Raw genomic sequence first — 16,674 nt, 5'->3', positions numbered from 1 at the left:
ATTTATAACTTGACTTGTCCAATGTCTTATGCATAAGCTGCTATGTAGACAACAGGACCAATAAAATACAATCTACAATCTACAATCTGGTTGCTTTTCTCTTTCAATATCATTTATGTTTATTAGTAGCTGGTCTAGTGAATTTATAAGTCCTCTCAGGCCAATGTTCTGATAGAAAATTGTGGGTGGTTTAGTCTTTCTTAAATCTGCACCGTTTTTACAATTAGGCTGACTTGGTATCAGGGTACTTTCACTGTGGACATGTAGGCCTACTGTTGGTTTGAGCTTCGGAACATCTGCTATATCCTCTTCCTCTGCGTTGAAGGATACCAAAAATCCTCCTGGAGCCTGGAAGTTATCTTTCTTCTTGACTGCTTCACCACTTTTATGGTCACTGCTGGAGATTCCAATGGTTCTCTCTGGCTGGTGTGTTGAACACTCTGTATGTTGCTGGCACAGGATACAGTATTTAAGTGAGTTGGCAAAACAGTTGAGAACGAACTGTTTTCGTAAATTAGGGTACTTAGTTCAATCTTTTTTGTAATCAGTTTGTTTAATCTTTCACACAAAAATTGCTTCCCCTCATAGTTCAAATGTAATCCATGTACAGTATGCATGCATTTATTTAATGTCCCTATATCCAAAATCGAACATTTTTCATATCTTGAACAAAGCAGTTTAATCCTTGCATTTGTTTTTCTGATCTCTGTTAACACACAAATGGTATGTTAAATCATGCCGATGTGGAATGGTAGCAACAACAGTATTTTTAGATTTGTTTTGTTCTAGAAACATGGACAAGCCTTCGACACAGGTCTCAGCTTCATTAAACGCCACATCATTTGCACCTACATATGATAAAATCATTGTCCAGCAACATTTTGTGTTCTAAGTTTACATTTGCTATGATGTTTTTGGTTCTTGCTCCTGGCTTCACCACACTGCTTACTTGGATTTTATTGTTTACACTTTGCAGGGTTTCCGCTAACTTTCTTCCGTGGCTATCAGCAAGCAAGAGAATATTGCACTTCGATTTGGATTTTGGAGGGAATTTACAGTTGTCATCATGCAGTTTATTGGGCTTGTTTATCTTGTTAACTGTCTTCTTTCCACTTGTCTGGATCGTTTCACTACCTTTAGTTACAGGGCTTTGATTTATGTAGCAATTTTCTTTTGTGACCTGATTTGTTTTGGTACTCACTCACTGTTTATGGAGTTCATTGTCCTTAGTGTGTTTATCACTATTTGTCGACAGTATGGTTATTCCGTTTTTTTCGGTGAACACAATATCATTTACAAAGTTAGATACATGTTTTGCACAGCCTTTCCGTTCTCGAGATTCTCTACAGCTCCAGTTTGCAATTTACTTGCAGTTTTATCATTAGGATAGTCTCAGAAAAGAGAAATTAAGAAGTAAAATAAAATTGCTACAAAGAAAAAAACTGATATTTGCAAAACAAATTAGCTTCATTGTCATCTGAAGCTATAAACAGTGGCAGTTCACAGCTTGCACATGTTAACAGTAATGAATTTAAAAGCTTATGTGATACATTTTTAACTAAAGATTTATTACAAATTGTTTCATTAGCATTTCTTTTCCCAAAAGTTTTCATCTAGTTAGTTAGATTACTTCTGTTTTGTAAGAATGTCCATTTTGAGCCATTGTAATAAGCCGCTGTCATTTCACTTTTACTTGGTTTCCATATGGTGTAGAGCACAATGCTTGACTTTATACAAATCAAAGTAGCCAAACCTTTGCTTTCCCTTCTGTATACTCTTATTCTGTACCACAGCCCAGCACACTCTCACCTCCAATTATTTCTATGAGTACATCAGAGATGTTTTGGATATCCCAGGTTTCAGTTAACCAGGGTTTCTCCATAATTTCTAGTTATTAGTACATGAACAGTCAGTAAAAATCAATGCTAATTTCAAATTATTAGAACAAGAATAGTCAGCAAAAGTCAATGTTAATTTCAAATTGTTAGCAAAAGAACAATCTGCACAATCTAAGTCAAAATTTATGGACTGGGACATGCATATGGATGAATGTGGTAAAGGGATTAGCCCCACAAATAAACAGTAGTTTTGCAAGTATTTCCCATAGAAATTTCAGGTTTCAAAGAAGCTTACAAAAATGTACTGGAAGCCTTCAAGCAATTATCATCTGACTTCCAGTCTCTTGAGGTGGCTCAGACTGAAGTTGAACATATCATTCAGAGAGTGGATTAATGATAAATAATCAAATAAAAACTGTCTTAAACAAAGACTTCCCTGAGTGGTGAGCTGAAGTAACTGCATGAATGAATCAAATACACAAGAAATTGTTAAGTTGGGAGTAGTATGCATACCATACCACCTTCAATTGCCAGGCAAGGTGCCATGTATACAGTCACATGTCCATATGATGGAATGTATATGCACAATTTAGAACAATTCAGTCAATCTCCTGAACATTCAGCTTACACTATGGTGGTGGCACCTACATTGTTTCAGTATTAATGGAGGAAAGCATGCCAAAGCTCAGCCAATATCAGGTTTCTCTCCTGGCAAGAAAACCGCACATCCCGTCAATTTCATAAAGGCTTTTAAATGCATTTTGTCAAAGACTTGGACAGATTATCAAAAAATCCAATTTGCCACAGCCTACATTCATGGTGAAGATGCCCTCTGGGAAACGGAAACTGCAGAAAAATGTACGACTTACAAATGGTTTGAACAGGCGTTTTTGGTGAAATATTGGACACCTTGTGTTCAAGAGCAACTCTGCAAGGAAGTCTTTAATTCTGAACGGTACTGTGACAAGCAGGGTAGCTTGCAGAGTATTTTGAATTATGTATAAAAAAAACCCAATACTGAGGTGAACCAATTTCGCATAGAGACATCTTAAGAGTATTAAAACAAAATTACCATTGAGTATTTGTGAAAAGTTGGTTCATGTCCTGGAAACCAATGTAGAAAATTTACTGCCAATATCAGATTCTATAGACCTCATACTGGAACATTCTAAGAGTAACAGTGGGAACAGTGGCAAACAGGCTCCGTACTCCTCCAACCACGGCAACAGTCATGCCCAGAACACCAACTATTGTCATAATGATGCAAGCCCTCTCTGTAAATCAAAACAACAACATAATACTCAGAATTCTCTACATTTCACAAGGTGGCAAAAGAACAATAACAACAGATTCAGTCCAGGGTATAGTAGGAATCACAATGGCCAACATCAGAATCACTGGCAAGGTCAGTCTGGAAATCAGTGGCACAAAAATTTTACAGGTCATGTACCACCCAACATAAATCACAGCAATACAAATAATAAGTAAACTTCTGATGGCCTACTGATTGGGAACAACAACAACAACAAAACAATGCCATAAGCGTAGTGGAGGTGAGGGAGGAAAATTCCTATGCTCCCACTGGTGCATCAAACTAAATGTGACTACATTACACTCTCCAATATTAGTTGTGGATTTGGGGAAGGGGGGCACTAACTTAGATCAACAAGTTAATATGTTAAGATGTAATGATGGTATTGATGTACCAGATGACGTCTGCTGCAACCCTGGGCCATCCAAAGAAAAGGGGGGAAAAGAGTGTACAGGCAGTTGTAAATACAATAGCAGATAGAATACTTACTGCTGTTATAACTGATACTGGAGCAACAGTAAACATGTTTTAGCAAGCAACATTTTCAAGAGGATAAGTGAAATGATTTTTGGTGCTATTGGTGTTAGATCACAATGCATAATAACACAGCCACAGATGAAGATAGATTCCGAAAGCAGAGGCACATATTGCACAGTTCTTATTCCAAAAAACTTGTCTGTAAACTGTATACTCGGAATGGATTTCTCACAAGGGAGGAATGTCAGAATTGACCTTCCTAGTAGAAAATGTTATTTTATGATTAATGGAGAGAATATTGTCTTAGAACTATTATGAACTAAGGCCCAACAAGGTATATTTTGCCAACAGCTGAAGATCAAAATGTTACGAGCTCAAGTGCTATATACTGATTGTATCCAGTCTCATTCCTTACATGTAAACATGTCACACAAACCTGCCAAAGTAAAAACTGACTTGGCTTTGATTCACAAGAAACCTTTAGGATCAAAGAATTTAAATGAAGTATAGCATGCTGAACTAGCCAAGTTATCATCAAAGTTTTCTCTGATAGACCAGGAATTATTAAACATTAGGAAGTAGTTCTTCACAAAATGTACTGTCACACAACATACTGTTATTCTGATACCCTGGAGGTAACCAACACAGAAAGTCAGTTAGCAGTTAACACCTTTATTCACAGTCTGACAACTGACACAGTATCATGAACATAAAATAAACTTTATAACAACAGAAACATGGCTTACATTCCATGGAGAAACTGCAGAAATGAATCGCACAACACAAGGTTTCTTCTTGACCTAAACTTAAGAACACTCTTTGGCAAAATAACTTGTAAATTTCGTTCTGCACCTTAGCAGTATTAGTTCCTTTGTAATATGGAGTTCAGTTCTACTGCGCAAGCAGCGAAATATAGTTTCTACAGCCTGAACAAAGTATGGAACAATCACAAGTTACCACTCTTCAGGGAGCTGAACAGAATGCCGTCACCGGCCGGAGTGGCCGTGCGGTTCTAGGCGCTACAGTCTGGAGCCGCGTGACCGCTACGGTCGCAGGTTCCAATCCTGCCTTGGGCATGGATGTGTGTGATGTCCTTAGGTTAGTTAGGTTTAAGTAGTTCTAAGTTCTAGGGGACTGATGACCACAGCAGTTAAGTCCCATAGTGCTCAGAGTCATTTGAACCATTAGAATGCCATCATGGGTCCACACAGTGAGGTGATTACTGAGCTGCGAAGTCCGGAGTGATGTTGGTGGTGATTCTTGACCATAGGCTGCAATGATTCTGCCTTTGAGGGCTACTGCACCAAACTAAACAGGCCATAGCATAGAGCAACACGTTTTCTATTGACTGCATTTCCCACTTTGGTGGAAGAAGATAGTTTCACAAGTACGCATCTTCTAGGGTGTGCATACCGGTGAATGTCCTGGATGGCCTGGAGCTGCCACCCTCCATTGGTTTTGCTGCAAGGCTGGTCCTCCAAGACACCACAGTGTGGCCACTGCTGCATGAAGTGCACTGGCTCATGAGGTGTTGTCGGTATGGCTTAACTGTCACACCATGACACATACTCCATCCCATGGGCAAAGAGGAAAGCAGAAAACATACAGTCAAACATTTTATGTTTTTTTTTCTTTCCTATATGTTCAAATATTTATGTTATACTATCTGCATCTGACCACGCTTTGCAGTGGCTCAGTCTGCTTAAATGGAAAAGAAAGAAAAGAGAATGCACGTGTTTCTAACATGTAAGGGAACTGGATATGCGTCCCAATCTCCTTCTCTCCCATCTCTGTCCATCTCTCCCACCCCATTTCTTTGTCCATCTCCTCCTCCTCCCCCCTCTCTCGGTACACCACTTCCTCACCCTCTCCCTGTCCATCATCTCCTCCCCCCTCTCCATCTCATCCTGCCCCCCTCTCTGTCCACCTCCTCCTACTCCTTTTCTCTGTTCATATCCTTCAACCCCTCTGTCCATCTCCTCTTCCTTCCTCTCTCTGACCTTGAACCTTGTTTATTGTTATTACAAACTCAGATTCTGTAATAGTATTGTAATCATAAACCAATTTGAGATTTTGAAAAAATGAACATCTAAGTTTGTACTTATATGTGGGTTGGAACTCAAATAGTGGCAACACAGCTGTGGAGACACTATGCAATGGAATCTACTATTATCACTGATATCACACATTTTGACATACCTACCTTACCTCTGAGCAAATTGACTTGCCCGTCACACGTCACCAGCATGCCCACAATCGAGGGAAACACAGTCACTTGTGAGCGAGCAGTCTAACGCAACGTAACGGTAATTCTCATGTACAACTGTGGTGGTGTTATCCTAACTCAGTACAGTCCTCCATGGCTGACTGTCAGTGCACAGTATTACTGTTCATTTTCAGAGCATCACCTGCAACCAGCTTTGCGAAAGAAGCGGCGACACTTTCTGCACAACCCACCCATCTTTGTGCACGACAATGCGCGGGCGCGTACATTGCAAGCTGTGGCTGCTCTGTTCAGTCGATGGGACTGGGAAGTACTGTACCATCCACCGTACTCCCTGGACTTACTTGCTTGTGACTTTGATTTGATTCTGAAGATGAAGGAACCACTTCATGGCATTCGCTTCGGAACTGTTCCAGAGATTCGACAGGCAGTAGACCGCTCCATTCGCACCATCAACAGAACAGGCTCTGCTGACAGTATACTACACCTTTCAAATCACTGACAATGGGTTCTACATAACGCTGGTGACTACCTTGAAGGACAGTAACAGGTGCAAACATGTAACTCTTTTGTATCAATTGTGAATAAATAGTTGCCGCTATTTAAGTTCCAACCCTCGTATAAAAAATGTCTGTAATTGCAAATCTTCAAAAGCTTTTGACTGAATATTTTGAAATTTTGACTTAATGTCACATAAGAATATGCCCATATATATATATATATATACAGGGTGTTTCAAAAATGACCGGTATATTTGAAACGGCAATAAAAATTAAACGAGCAGTGATAGAACTACACCGTTTGTTGCAATATGCTTGGGGCAACAGTACATTTTCAGGTGGACAAACTTTCGAAATTACAGTAGTTACAATTTTCAACAACAGATGGCGCTGCAAGTGATGTGAAAGATATAGAAGACAACGCAGTCTGTGGGTGCGGCATTCTGTACGTCGTCTTTCTGCTGTAAGCGTGTGCTGTTCACAACGTGCAAGTGTGCTGTGGACAACATGGTTTATTCCTTAGAACGGAGGATTTTTCTGGTGTTGGAATTCCACCGCCTAGAACACAGTGTTGTTGCAACAAGACGAAGTTTTCAACGGAGGTTTAATGTAACCAAAGGACCGAAAAGCGATACAATAAAGGATCTGTTTGAAAAATTTCAACGGACTGGGAATGTGACGGATGAACGTGCTGGAAAGGTAGGGCGACCGCGTACGGCAACCACAGAGGGCAACGCGCAGCTAGTGCAGCAGGTGATCCGACAGCGGCCTCGAGTTTCCATTCGCCGTGTTGCAGCTGTCCAAATGACGCCAACGTCCACGTATCGTCTCATGCGCCAGAGTTTACACCTCTATCCGTACAAAATTCAAACGCGGCAACCCTCAGCGCTGCTACCATTGCTGCACGAGAGACATTCGCTAACAATATAGTGCACAGGATTGATGACGGCAATATGCATGTGGGCAGCATTTGGTTTACTGACGAAGTTTATTTTTACCTGGACGGCTTCGTCAATAAACAGAACTGGCACATATGGGGAACCGAAAAGCCCCATGTTGCAGTCCCATCGTCCCTGCATTCTCAAAAAATACTGGTCTGGGCCGCCATTTCTTCCAAAGGAATCATTGGCCCATTTTTCAGATCCGAAACGATTACTGCATCACGCTATCTGGACATTCTTCGTGAATTTGTGGCGGTACAAACTGCCTTAGACGACACTGCGAACACCTCATGGTTTATGCAAGATGGTGCCTGGCCACATCGCATGCCCGACGTCTTTAATTTCCTGAATGAATATTTCGATGATCGTGTGATTGCTTTGGGCTATCCGAAACATACAGGAGGCGACGTGGATTGGCCTCCCTATTCGCCAGACATGAACCCCTGTGAGTTCTTTCTGTGGGGACACTTGAAAGACTGCCAGAATCCAGAAAGAATTGAACAGCTGAAGCAGTACATCTCATCTGCATGTGAAGCCATTCCGCCAGACACGTTGTCAAAGGTTTCGGGTAATTTCATTCAGAGACTACGCCATATTATTGCTACGCATGGTGGATATGTGGAAAATATCGTACTATAGAGTTTCCCAGACCGCAGCGCCATCTGTTGTTGACAATTGTAACTACTGTAATTTCGAAAGTTTGTCTGCCTGAAAATGTACTGTTGTCCCAAGCATATTGCAACAAACGGTGTATTTCTATCGCTGCTCGTTTAGTTTTTATTGCCGTTTCAAATATACTGCTCATTTTTGAAACACCCTGTATATACATCTGTATTGGAATGCAACATTGTGTCAAAATTTCAAAGGTCAAGAACACTCACACAAATTCGATTTACATTTTTGTTTATGTAGATTGCTATGTAATAAGCTTGTACACTTAGATAAGGATGTATGGACCTTATCTTAAAGATAAGGCATATAACTGACCAAAACAAGAAAAGGAAACATAATTCAGACATTTCTGTGCTGCATATATGTAGATATATGTATTGTAGTTTAATAAGTTATGAATTCGTAGATCATAAGTGAACAGCATTTCTAAACTAACTAAATTGTGCACATTGTTATGTACTATTTTGCTTTAAATACCATGAAAGAAACAATTATTTCATTTTTATACAGTAATTTTATGAAAGTTTGTATCTGTGTTACTACGTGGAAAACAATACTTTTTTCCCCCGAGTTTTACAAAATTCTTTGCTATTCATACTCTGCAAAATAATGATGGACTCTATCTATGAAGGATGTATGTGTGTAGTAGATCCAAACCAATGAGAGTTGAAAAATACTAATAATGTACATGATAATAAAACATTCTGGTGTATTGCATAATTACAAAAGAGAACTGTTGTAAACAGATTTTCTGTGTCCATGGGACCATTTATCCAAGAAACAATGTAAAATAAGTCATTTTAGCTTGAGTAACTACAATCTTATTTTATTTGGGACTGTATATGAGCAAGTACTTTTACATTCTGTTCACTATAAGCTTAATGATTTTCATCATATATGATTATAGAATGATTACTAAAATTGCTTTACTTAATAAGATCATTAAATATCATGGTACTATGTTAGGATGGGCCATGAGTTATCTAATGTGTGCCTAACTATAATTAGCTCAAGCAGTTTTCTTCTGCAGCTTTGAGTGCATTTTTTCTGTGTATATAGCAATATTTTTTTCTGAGTTAAATTCTGATTAGTAGGGCATTTTAGGATTCATTGTTCTGAACACGAGACACTGATGTCCTCAGTTTCTAAATGTATGTCGAATCAATGAGAACAGAGAAATGGTTTTATATATAAATGTCTGGCCAATGTGTTAAACCCTTCACAGCCATGCAGATGAGAAAAATGAAATAAAATTTTTAAAAAAGAAAAGAAATATGTATTTGGGTATATACTGTAAACAGCCAAAAATGCTGTTGAAATCACTAGTCAAAAAATGATGTTACATGGGAATAAAAAAAGAATTAGGTTTATTCTTATGTGGGAATAAAAGTTAAGGGAAGTATGAATGGCCTATCATGCTAATGTTAAATTTGCTGATTTCATGACCCATTTTCTCAGTAACTACGTTATACAACTTAATGGAACATATGCATGTTATTTATAGATGCTTCATGTACTTTCTTCTCTAGTTTCATTGAAGTGTATATATTCTAGGAGTTCGGATAGAATATTTTTGCTATTATATTGTTATTATTACTTTTTCCTTAAATTTTTGTACATTTTACTGGAAATATACAAGCTACCTCTACTATTCTAGAGGTACAGTGTCATTATGGTATTATAAATTAACTGTAAAAAGTCGAGAAATTAAAACTCATTTTTAATAGGAAAAATTGCTAAAGCATGGCAGCTCTGTGGTCTTTATCAAGTTCTGCATTGTCTGAATGCATCCTCTTCCTTCTTGTTAAAGGTCTTGCCTCTTTGGACACTTTTTGGGCTTGCAACTTAGCCTTGTTGACTCGCTCATTGTCCAGTTATTCCAGTATGGTCCGCATATTCCATCCAGTCTCCACGCCCAGCTCCTCCAAGACTTTCAATCAACCTATATTATCATCATTAAACATGATGACAGCATCATACACACCCAACTTCCATGTGTGGTACCTCACAAATATAATTTTAGGCACTCTTGTCCACACTACATTGTTCAATGAATCAATCACATTTTGTGTTTTTTCCCTGTCAGTCATTTCTTCTTCAGTAGCTCTGGATTTGCCAGATCTCTATAAAATGGCTTTATAGCAAAATGAGAGCCTCAGGTAAAGAATTCTTGTGGGTAAACTAATGTAAAGTTCCTTCTGATTCAGCTCTTTTATATTTGCACTGGTCACCTGAACAAAGGTTGCGGATCAGCTTGTCATCTGTTGATATTTTATGGAAATAGGTTGCCCACAAGGACTTTTTCATATCATCTAAGTTATTTTCATTTATTGAACAGTCCTTTTGCTCTTAATATGATCAAATGTAATAATCAATAAGTAAGATCAACAGGACACCAGCACAAAGAATAAAGTACTTGCACAGATTATACCAATAATATCGCAGGCACAACATAAATAAGAATCACAACTGTTGTTCCAGTCCTATCAACTTACACAGCAATGTTTTATAACAGAACATAAATCGAACCACAGCCTGCAAGACCTTATGGTTCTTGAGATATTAATTTTTAACTGACCAATGGTTTATGAAGTCCTAAATATGTCCCATGCAGCTAAATTAAATTAAATTAAATTAAAAACTTACAGTCAACAAAATTTAATAAATTGTACACCAAATTAATAATAAAATAATTTCCAAATAACATTTCTGCACTTAATAAAATTAAAATTTTTCATAAAAATGGCTATTTATACTTCCCTTGAATGAATATGTGTGTGAAAGTGTATGAAATGTATGCTTCCATATGAAAATATGTTTGAACCGAATTCTGAAGTGAACTTGGTGCTACTATATAAGTGGACATCATCACTACAGCTCATGATATAGGGCACACAAATGAGCAATTTCTTAAGTTGAACTGACAACAAAAGACTTTTAAAATACAAGAGGGCACACACTGAAATTCACATACCTTGGCTAAACTGGAAGTGTGTTGTTGTTGTGAAGTAAATCAAAGGGTGATCACTGACTGATGAAAATTCTTCATGAACTAAATAACGCTTGCATTTCTGAGCACCAAAGGCAGCACACACATAGAGCAGTTATGTGTCAACCAGCCCTTATGGCCCTTATGGCGGTACACCAGAACATGTGCAATATTTCTGACTCATGCAACTTTGTGCACCCAGCTACAAAAACTTTAAATGTTTCAAATAATAAACATGCCCTGCAGAGATGATTGATTTTTATTTATGGTGGATACTCATGTAAGTGGAATCACATCAGCAAACCGTATTACAGCTTATGAGGTAACAGAAATGGTTGGCTTTGTAAAATAATGCAGTAGGTCATTTCCAGTAAGCAGGCTTACCAACTAAAAACAAGAAATAGATGAAAATCCACAATACGTGGCCCACATAATTGTTCTATAAGTAACTATTCATTTTAGTTATATAACTGTGCTAACGCGAATTTTATTTCTGAGCGTCTTAGACTAGATTTGTTATTATCCAACATTGATACTGCCTGATCAATGTTTGGGTTGACACTTGTTAGCTGCACAACTACTTGTGGAGAAGGTCAACAAGTCGAACTTGATGTCTTTGACCATCAGTCATTTCATCGATTTACCTGTTGCTGTTCCTCTCGATATGTACATGGTCATGAGGTCAGCAACTGACATCCTATCTCGTCGGCAGTCCATTGAGCCCCAACGCACCACACATTATGTATTTCCAGTGGTCAATCAAGAAATAACAAAGTTGTTCACATTGTACACAAACAAAATGTTTATAAGAGGTTAAATCACAATTCACAGAAGATAAAAAATTCTTTAATAAAGTCTCATAAATCTAAATACACTGACGGAAAAAACTCATAACACCAAATACACTCCTGGAAATGGAAAAAAGAACACATTGACACCGGTGTGTCAGACCCACCATACTTGCTCCGGACACTGCGAGAGGGCTGTACAAGCAATGATCACATGCACGGCACAGCGGACACACCAGGAACCGCGGTGTTGGCCGTCGAATGGCGCTAGCTGCGCAGCATTTGTGCACCGCCGCCGTCAGTGTCAGCCAGTTTGCCGTGGCATACGGAGCTCCATCGCAGTCTTTAACACTGGTAGCATGCCGCGACAGCGTGGACGTGAACTGTATGTGCAGTTGACGGACTTTGAGCGAGGGCGTATAGTGGGCATGCGGGAGGCCGGGTGGACGTACCGCCGAATTGCTCAACACGTGGGGCGTGAGGTCTCCACAGTACATCGATGCTGTCGCCAGTGGTCGGCGGAAGGTGCACGTGCCCGTCGACCTGGGACCGGACCGCAGCGACGCACGGATGCACGCCAAGACCGTAGGATCCTACGCAGTGCCGTAGGGGACTGCACCGCCACTTCCCAGCAAATTAGGGACGCTGTTGCTCCTGGGGTATCGGCGAGGACCATTCGCAACCGTCTCCATGAAGCTGGGCTATGGTCCCGCACACCGTTAGGCCATCTTCCGCTCACGCCCCAACATCGTGCAGCCCGCCTCCAGTGGTGTCGCGACAGGCGTGAATGGAGGGACGAATGGAGACGTGTCGTCTTCAGCGATGAGAGTCGCTTCTGCCTTGGTGCCAATGATGGTCGTATGTGTGTTTGGCGCCGTGCAGGTGAGCGCCACAATCAGGACTGCATACGACCGAGGCACACAGGGCCAACACCCGGCATCATGGTGTGGGGAGCGATCTCCTACACTGGCCGTACACCACTGGTGATCGTCGAGGGGACACTGAATAGTGCACGGTACATCCAAACCGTCATCGAACCCATCGTTCTACCATTCCTAGACCGGCAAGGGAACTTGCTGTTCCAACAGGACAATGCACGTCCGCATGTATCCCGTGCCACCCAACATGCTCTAGAAGGTGTAAGTCAACTACCCTGGCCAGCAAGATCTCCGGATCTGTCCCCCATTGAGCATGTTTGGGACTGGATGAAGCGTCGTCTCACGCGGTCTGCACGTCCAGCACGAACGCTGGTCCAACTGAGGCGCCAGGTGGAAATGGCATGGCAAGCCATTCCACAGGACTACATCCAGCATCTCTACGATCGTCTCCATGGGAGAATAGCAGTCTGCATTGCTGCGAAAGGTGGATATACACTGTACTAGTGCCGACATTGTGCATGCTCTGTTGCCTGTGTCTATGTGCCTGTGGTTCTGTCAGTGTGATCATGTGATGTATCTGACCCCAGGAATGTGTCAATAAAGTTTCCCCTTCCTGGGACAATGAATTCACGGTGTTCTTATTTCAATTTCCAGGAGTGTAGTTAGTAGTGTGGAGTAACAAAGTTTTGGGAATATGTTTGTCTGGGTAATGTATTAAGGTGATTAACATTGCAAGATCACTGGTTAATGTAGGCATGAGATGTTGTTGTTCTGGTCTTCAGTCCCGAGACTGATTTGATGCAGCTCTCCATGCTACTCTATCCTGTGCAAGCTTCTTCATCTCCCAGTACCTACTGCAACCTACATCCTTCTGAATCTGCTTAGTGTATTCATCTCTTGGTCTCCCTCTATGATTTTTACCCTCCACACTGCCCTCCAATACTAAATTGGTGGTCCCTTGATGCCTCAGAACATGTCCTACCAACCGCGCCCTTCTTCTAGTCAAGTTGTGCCACAAACTCTTGTTCTCCCCAATCCTATTCAATACCTCCTAATTAGTTATATGATCTACCCATCTAATCTTCAGCATTTTTCAGTAGCACCACATTTCGAAAGCTTCTATTCTCTTCTTGTCCAAATTATTTATTGTCCACATTTCACTTCCATACATGGCTACACTCCATACAAATACTTTCAGAAACGACTTCCTGACACTTAAATCTATACTCGATGTTAACAAATTCCTCTTCTTCACAAACGCTTTCCTTGCCGTTGCCAGTCTACATTTTATATCCTCTCTACTTCGATCATCATCAGTTATTTTGGGCATCACCCGACTTAATTAGACTACATTCCATTATCCTCGTTTTGCTTTTGTTGATGTTCATCTTATATCCTCCTTTCAAGACACTGTCCATTCCGTTCAACTGCTCTTCCAAATCCTTTGCTGTTTCTGACAGAATTACAATGTTATCGGCGAGCCTCAAAGTTTTTATTTCTTCTCCATGGATTTTAATACCTACTCCAAATTTTTCTTTTGTTTCCTTCACTGCTTGCTCAATATACAGATTGAATAGCTCAGGGATAGGCTACAAGCCTGTCTCATTCCCTTCCCTCGACTCTTATAACTACCATCTGGTTTCTGTACAAATTGTAAATAGCCTCTCGCTCCCTGTATTTTACCCCTGCCACCTTCAGAATTTGAAAGACAGTATTCCAGTCAACATTGGCAAAAGCTTTCTCTAAGTCTACAAATGCTAGGAACGTAGGTTTGCCTTCCCTTAATCTTTCTTCTAAGGAGAGTCGTAAGGTCAGTATTTCCTCACGTGTTCCAATATTTCTACGGAATCCAAACTGATCTTCTCTGAGGTCAGCTTCTACCAGTTTTTCTATTCATCTGTAAAGAATTCGCGTTAGTATTTTGCAGCTATGATTTATTAAACTGATAGTTCGGTAATTTTCACATCTGTAACCACCTGCTTTCTTTGGGATTGGAATTATTACATTCTTTTTGAAGTCTGATGGTATTTCGCTGGTCTCATACATCTTTCTCACCAGATGGTAGAGTTTTGTCAGGACTGGCTCTCCCAAGGCTGTCAGTAATTCTAATGGAATGTTGTCTACTCCCAGGGCCTTGTTTCGACTCAGGTCTTTCAGTGCTCTGTCAAACTCTTCATGCAGTATCATATCTCCCATTTCATCTTCATCTACATCCTCTTCCATTTCCATAATACTGTCCTCAAGTACATCACCCTTGTATAGACCCTCTACATACTCCTTCCACCTTTCTGCTTTCCCTTCTTTGCTTAGAACTGGGTTTCCATCTGAGCTCTTGATATTCATACAAGTGGTTCTCTTTTCTCCAAAGGTCTCTTTAATTTTCCTGTAGACAGTATCTATCTTACCCCTAGTGAGGTAAACCTCTACATCCTTACATTTGTCCTCTAACCATCCCTGCTTAGCCATTTTGCACTTCCTGTCGATCTCATTTTTGAGACGTTTGTACTCCTTTTTGCCTGCTTCATTTATTGCATTTTTATATTTTCTCCTTTCATCAATTAAATTCAATATTTCTTCTGTTACCCAAGGATTTCTACCAGCCCTCATCTTTTTACCTACTTGATCCTCTGCTGCCTTCACTACTTCATCCCTCAAAGCTACCCATTCTTCTTCTACTGTATTTCTTTCCCCCATTCCTGTCAATTTTTCCATTAAACTCTCCCTGAAACTCTGTACAACCTCTGGTTTAATCAGTTTATCCAGGTCCCACCTCCTTAAATTCCCACCTTTTTGCAGTTTCTTCAGTTTCAATCTACAGTTCATAACCAATAAATTGTGGTCAGAGTCCACATCTGCCCCTGGAAATGTCTTACAATTTAAGACCTGGTTCCTAAATCTCTGTCTTACCATTATATAATCTATCTGAAACCTGTCAGTATCTCCAGAATTCTTTCATGTATACAACAAGCATGAGATAAGCCATTGCAAATTTGAAGTGCTGGTGCATAAATAACTGATACAAACACCAAAATGTTGAATGTCAGTATGTGAATGTGTATGCATTGTGTTGTGCAGATGCTGGATGTCAGTTTGTGGTTGTGGGATGTAGTTCCATGCGTACTGTACGTGGTTGGTGAATACGGGGATGGCTAATGCTGTTTGTGGCTGATGCTGGAGTTGTTGTCCAATGATATACTCTATGCGCTTGATTGGAGACAAATCTTGTGATCAAGTAGGCCGAGGCAACATATCAGCACTTTGTAGAGCATGTTGGGCACAACAGCAGTATGTGGGCAAGAATTATTGTGTTGGAAAACACCCACTGCTATGCTGTACATGAATGGCAGCACACACAAGTCAAATCACAAAACTGATATACAAATTTGCATTCAGAGTGCATGCAATACCCACGAGAGGGTTCCTACTGTCATGTAAAATCAAACCCCAGACCATAAATCCAAGTGTAGGTCCAATGTGTATAGCACACAGCTAGGTAGATTGAAGGCCCTCAACTGGCCTCTTAATCGATGCACAGTCATTACTGGCACCGAGACAGAACCAGCTTTCATCAGAAAACAGTTCCACACTGCCCACCAATAAGCTGTCCCTTGACACCACTGAAGCCGCAAATGGCAGTGTTTTGGGGTCAGTGGAATACACACTACTGGGCATCTAGCTCAGAGCTGTCCTTGAAGTAACCAATTTGTAATAGTTCATTGAGTCCCTGCTGTTTAAATCACTGCTGCAGATGCAGTACAACTTGCCAGAGCCATACTCCGAACATGATGGTCTTTCCTCTTGGTGGTGCCATGTGGCCGCTCGGAGCCCAGTCTTCCTGCGACTGAACATTCATGTGACCATTGCTGCCAGCAATCATGTACAGTGGCTACATTCCTGCCAAATCTTTCTCCAGTATCACTGACAAAAGGAACATCCAGCTTCTTGTAGCCCTGTTACATTCAGATTCAGTGTAGGTGTTGATAATGGCATGTTTGTCACCTTGAAGGTACTCTTCACTAACATCAATTCACCATGTCCAGTCTCAAAGGTATCAG

The sequence above is a fragment of the Schistocerca cancellata genome, chromosome 6 (genome assembly GCF_023864275.1).
Source record: "Schistocerca cancellata isolate TAMUIC-IGC-003103 chromosome 6, iqSchCanc2.1, whole genome shotgun sequence".
NCBI lineage: Eukaryota > Metazoa > Arthropoda > Insecta > Orthoptera > Acrididae > Schistocerca > Schistocerca cancellata.
This window is presented reverse-complemented; position numbering follows the sequence as displayed.